We start from the raw sequence: 6,487 nt of genomic DNA, 5'->3' as shown, positions 1-6,487 counted from the left end.
CGGGGGACACCTCACATCCAAACCATAACGGGTAAGAAAAGTCCAGCTGGGTGAAGCTGAGTATTGCAGGCTTGCGGGGTCTAGACCGTGGCTCCTAGGACTTTATTACCATCCTGAAGGAAGGGGTGGGCCCTGATCCCCATCCGTGTCCTCTCCTCAGGCTGCGTGTTTACCCACCTGATGGCCAGCCAGATGCAGTCACAGCCGGTGGCTGTGGGACGTCTGTTGTCCGTTTGCCAAATGGAGTGACTGATCCCAACGGCTGCCAACCTTCCTGAGCCAAGGCGCTGGCAAGTTTCCAGTTAAAAAAAAAACCCACACAAACAACCACCACCCAAAACCCTCTCTTCCTCTAGGTCTGGCCCTCCGGGGTTGGTGGGTGGACCCTCGACAGAGTGAAGGACACAGGAAGATCACAACCCCGCTGACTGGGTAGCAGAGGGCACCAGGTTCCAGACCTTCCTGGTCCCCCTCCTCTCCGGCTGCCCCGTGAGCCTGCCCACCGCAGAGTCGCTGAGAACCACTTGTAAACGGCTCAGTTCTGGGATTAACGGAGCGAGCTGGAAGGTCTCCAGGCAGATGTTGGCTGGGACTTGTACCATCTGGAGGCTTCTCGGTTGGAGCATCTAGAAGCTTCCTGGGCCTCTCTATCTATGTCACCTCCCTGCGTGACGAGCTTGGGCCTCCTTACAATGATGTGGTCTAGGGACGTCGGGCTTTTTCCGTGGCCCTGGCTTATCCCTGAGCAGATGTTTCCAGAGGCCGAAAGCAGAGGATATGCCAGGAACTGGCATGGAGTCACTTCCGCCTCCATTTATCCACATAGCCATTGAGCCTTTCTGCAGTCAAAGAGGGACAGACTGACGGTGGGTGGCAAGGTCGTCTCGCAGAGGAGACGTGACCCGGACCAGGCCCCTGCAGCACCTTTAGAACATACCATCCACCACCACCTAAAACCTAAAAGAGATCAGCGTCACCTGCAGGTTTGAAATGACTTTCAGATCTCCCGGGTGCACTGATGTCGCCAGAGTGTTTCCTTCCTTTCTTCATTTGGGGTACAAAATGCGAACCCACCTTTCCTGCACACTAATCTCCAGTGATTCAAGCCCTTCACCGGCGAGGGCACCAGACACCCGGGCTTCTTCAGGGGTTTCCCCAACCTCTGACTTGGGGCCAGGGATGACAACTCCTACCACGGGGGTGTTCCAGCCTTCGCGAACCCCAAATTTGGGTCTGGAATCAGGCGGACACCTCTCACCCGTCTGACTCATTCTCTGTTCTGAGTTCTGCTCAGAATAATAATCAACAAGAATTCTGTTCCATCTGGGAAGCCCCTGGCTCATCCACCAGGCCCTACTCCAGCCAGCCCTTCCACAAGTCTGAATTATTCTGGTTTTCTTTTTCTTTTTCTCTTTTTGTACCAGGGATTGAACCCAGGGGCGCTTAACCACTGAACCACATCCCTGGACCTTTTTATATATTTTATTTAGAGACAGGGTCTCACTGAGTTGCTGAGGGCCTCGCCATTGCCGAGGCTGGCTTTGAACTCTCGATCCTCCTGCCTCAGCCTCCCGAGCCCCTGGGATGATAGATGGGATTATTCTGATCTTGCTTCATTTGTAACCACTTTTTTCTTTCCTCAGCAGATTGTTAGTATTGAGTTTTTATTTTGAAATAAGTATTGACTCATATGAAGTTGCCAAACTAGTACAGAGTTCCGTGGATCCTTCACCCAGACACCCTCTGCTACCATAGTACAGCCAGGAAGTGGACGTTGGTGCAATACTGTGAACTACACACTTTATTACTCTTCACCAGTTTTACACACACTCCTTTGTGCGTGTTTATGAATTTTGGTAGGGCCCAAGCCACCCATTTCAGGATTTTCGTTCCTTCTTTCAGCAACAGAATCCTCTCAGCCTCTTACACACCCATACAGATAACTCATGTGGAAAGTCTCAATCTATAGAACAAATAAAAGCAGCTATTTTTTTTTTTTGCACCAGGGATTGAACCCAGGGGTGCTTAACCACATCCCCAACCCCTTTTTATTTTTTGAGTCAAGGTCTCACCAAGTTGTGTAAGGCCTCACTGAGTTGCTGAAGCTGGCCTCAAACTTGTGATCCTCCTGCCTCAGCCTCCTGAGTTGCTGGGATTACTGGCATGTGCCCTCACCCCACCCCTGCCCAGTACAAAGCTGTTCTGATGACCCTTTCCCACCCCAAACCTCAGGTACTTCTCTCTGAAGCATTTTTTGAAGGTTTTGTATTTATTTTCCTGCTGGGTTGGTTCGAGTTGTTCTTACTCGATAGGCTGTGAACCCCATGAAAGCAGGAACCATTTTTTAAAATTGCTGGTCATTTATCACCATTGACGGCCACTTCCAGCCACAGATGGTGATGGTTGGCTTCCAACACGGCCCCCAGTGAAGCCAGCTTCCTGGTATCTGCACCCCCATAGGGACGTTGTTCCTTCCCGCACTTAACAGGACGAGGGTCCATACTAAATAGAGGAATTACGGTTACATCTAAGTTCCAGATAAGACAATGAATGATTTTTAGTATTTCACAATCCTGCATAGTATAAATACAAAAAGAGTATTCAGTTAACCTGAAATTCATACATAACTGTGTTATTTTATTAGCTAACTCTGGTGGCCCTAAATAGGGCTGTGTAACCAATAAGAAATTGCAGAGATGACGGTCGGTGTGTGACTTCTGAGACCAGGTCACAAAGGGCCTTGAGGTTTCCTCCTGGATGGTTCTTGGGTCACCTGTTCTGAAGGAAGGCAGTCACTATGTCTTCAGGACACTGAGCAGCCCTACGTGGAGGTTCCACGGCAGGGAACTGAGACCTGTGGCTGATTCGGCCCCGGTCAAACCTTCGGATGAGTGTAACCCACGAGAGACCCTGAGTTGGGGCACCCGGATCAGTCACTCCCCACTCCCTGCCCAGAGTGGCGTGAGGTGTTTTCTGTTGTTTCAAGTGCTAAGTGTGGAGGTCACTGTTACATTGCAATAGACAAAGAGTATTTGTTCAGTATTTGTTAATGAGCTGGGCACGGTGGACACGCCTGTAGTCCCAGAAGCTCAGGAGGTTGAGGCGGGAGGATTGTGAGTTCAAAGCCAGCCTCAGCAACTTAGTGAGGTGCTCAGCAACTCAGTGAGACCCTGTCTCTAAATAAAATACAAAATAGAGCCGGGGATGTGGCTCAGTGGTTAAGCACCCCTGGGCTCAATCCCCAGATCCCCCCTCCGGAAACGCTGTTAATGAATGAATGGCTGTGCACCTTGTGGGGGTGCTTGCTTTACCAATGATGTCCGAGGTCTGTGGAATCTTACATCCCACCTTTCTATTTAAGGACAGAGTTTTCACAAGCTCTTGAAATATAAGTAGAAACCATCTGCAAGGCGCACTTAGAAATCAAGTTTGCTAATCTCAGCCAATCTGGGTTTTCAATTCTGCCAAGTTCAGGACACCATATATATTTTTGTGACAAACTTCAAAATAAGAACGAGCCATGTGCAACTGCATAATGTCACTGTCCTAGAAAAAGTACATGTGCTAGACTTTAAATATATCAGTTTGCCACGCCACTTAAGGATTGTTTCTATGGTATCAACCTATTTAAAGTTGTAGCTGTGCAAAGCTTTTTTTTTTTTTTAAGCCCCAAAATTCTTTTGGAGGCAACGTGGAAACTGTGCTGTGTGCCACAGGCTGCATAAGGGAGCGGTCACTGGTGTGGGCAGTAGCAGGGGGGTTAAGGAAACTGTCTTTGAAGATTGAGGAATTGAAGATAGGAGGGTTTTGATCTTGACTCTGAATGCATAAAAATCAGTCTAAGATTAGCCCAGACAGATAAGCTAGCAGTAAGCACCTGGGCCCTGTGCGTGGTGTCATGGAGAAAGCACCAGCTTCAAGTCTCAACTCCTGGGTTCCAGGCCCAGCTCTGTCCTTAAACTCGCCTTGGGGGGCTGGCGCTCGCCCTCTGCCAGAGCTCCCCCGTGGCCTCGTCTGAGAAACTGCAGATATGGCCCAATGAGTGTCAGAGGGCCCTGCGGACTCCTGCCGAGCAGCCTCGTTGCTTGGCAACCTCTTCTGGGCAGGCCACTTGTCTGAGCACCTCATTGGGAACCTAGACACGGGACTGGATGTCCCCAAGTCCCCAGGCAAGAGTTTTTCTGAGAAGAGACTGGAAATGATGAGGGACACAAGACCCTGAATCTAAAACTTAGGTTGCTTTCTCTCCTTGCATTTCCAAAGATTGGCCCATGGAGCCTAGAAATCCTGAAAAGTCGGGATCCTTGAGGCTGAGAGGCCTCCTGTGCAGAGGTAAGATGTTGGGTTTTAAATGTAAATAGACAATAGTTTTTAAATAAAAGAACCAAGTAGTAAGTTCTCTCCATGTTAGGAGATTTCGTGGGTTAGTTAGCCTCGGCTTTTTGGGTTGTTAATCTGAAAACAACTCTCTTTGAGCAGTTCTGTCGTTATCCCCAATTTATAGATGAGGAAACTCAGGCAGTGAAAGGGGAAACAACCTGCTTTCATGTTTGTTGTCCCCACATCTATGAAGTAGCAAAGGGGTGACTTGAAATTTTTACTCCAGAGTCTTCATTTTCAAAAATCACACAGAAGTTATAAGTACAAGGAGTAACAATTTTCTTCAATCGTTTGATATTAAGCTGCCCACGTGAAGCTCCACCACCTCTAAGTGCTTTTGTATTTCCAACAAACAAGCATATAGTCCCTGAAATAACCAGTGAACAACCATTAAAATCAGGAAATTAAGCCAGGCACAGAGGCAAACGCCTGTCATTGCAGCAGCTTGGGAGGCAGGAGGATCTCGAGTTCAAAGCCAGCCTCAGCAAAAGCGAGGCCCTAAGCAACTCATTTAGAGACCCTGTCTCTAAATAAAATACAAAATAGGGCTGGGGAGGTGGCTCAGTGGTGGAGTGCCCCGAGTTCAATCCCAGGTACCAAAAATCAATCAATCAATCAATCTATAAAATAAAAAAATTAAAAAATCAGGAAATTAACATAGACATCGCAACCATGGAATCCTACACCTCATTCAAACTTTTCCAGTTATTCCAACAACTTCCTTTACAGCATCAGGCTCCACTGCAGAACTGCATGTTACCTTTAGTTGTCATGTCTGTCTTCAGAGTGCAGCAATTCCAGGTTATTTGGTCCACTTTCGTGGTACTTTTTAAGGTTACAGGCTAGCTCTTTTGTAGACTGTCCCTTTATTTGGGTTTGTCTGATCTGTCTTCCCGATTAGGTTATGAGTCCTTGGCAGGACTAAGACAGGAACAATGCTGGGACCTTGGGCACTTTAACAAGTGGCGCATGACTTCACTCTGTCCGCCCCCTGACCGTGCACACTCTGATCACTTGATCAAAGTCTGCACTCTTAACCGTCCCACAACAGTCCATAAAGTCCCCTTCTCCAAAAACCACACGCTGAGGTGGTTTTTGATGAAGCAAATCCACTGGCATCGGCTGCCCCCGTGATCAAACTAACTGCAGCTCTGAAGTCCCAGGTAAAGCCATAAACACAGAGAAGCCAAGCTTCCTGTTATTTTTGGCTCTAAGACATACACATGTGTATAGTTTCAGGTCTAGACTCAAAGCACTATGTTTTCTCCTGGTCTCCCTCAATCTGCTCCTTGTGGAGTTTGCTGTGTTAGACTCTCCCTTTCGCCTTCTCCTGAGCTACGACCCGGGGATCCAGTTTCTTTGCAGGGTACATGCCATGTGTCAGGCCCAGCGCCTCCACGTATTGCTGTGGACACCAGACCATTAAGTCCCAGTCCCCGTTCCTGAGATACCCATATTTAACTGGCTTTAGGTAGGTTTTTGTTGAATTCGTAGAAACCGTGGAAAGTACACCAGGTCTAGGGCCTTTTGGACACATATATGCAAGGTGAGAGAGAACAACCAGCATGTCCTACCACCTACTGTGTGCCAGCTACAGTCTTCATTGCCTACACGTTTCATCTTACTGAATCCTCAACCAGTTTTCAGGAAAGGAAAAAACAAAAACAAAAACAAAAAAACCAAAAAAACAAAACAAAACAAAACAAAAAAACCGCTGAGAGATGTAACGCCTTGCTCAGGTCCCCAGCGTGTACGGTCAGAACCGGGATGGGAAGTCCTGCCCGGATGCTCTTGGCGCCATGGAGTCCCGGGCGCTCCCCTGGGAGGGCGGTTCCTATCCTGTTCATTTTATCCGTTAGGCCTCGCACAGGCGGCATGTTTAAGTCGGATCATTGGATGAATGGGCTGTATTTACCCGTCTGTCGGAAAGGAAGACAAGGGAAATAATCCTGGGGCGCACACTGGGGCGCTCCAGGCTTGGCCCCTTCAGTCCCTCACCACCCCAACTCCGGCACCAGGCGACTGCTGAACCCACGCCGGGGCCTGCGCCGAGGGCCCGGGATTCCGGAGGCGCAGCTTGACTTCCGCCATTCTCGTGTGGATGCCG

This window comes from Sciurus carolinensis, chromosome 8 (genome assembly GCF_902686445.1).
Source record: "Sciurus carolinensis chromosome 8, mSciCar1.2, whole genome shotgun sequence".
NCBI classification, from domain to species: Eukaryota; Metazoa; Chordata; class Mammalia; order Rodentia; family Sciuridae; genus Sciurus; species Sciurus carolinensis.
Note: the sequence above shows the minus strand (reverse complement) of the source record.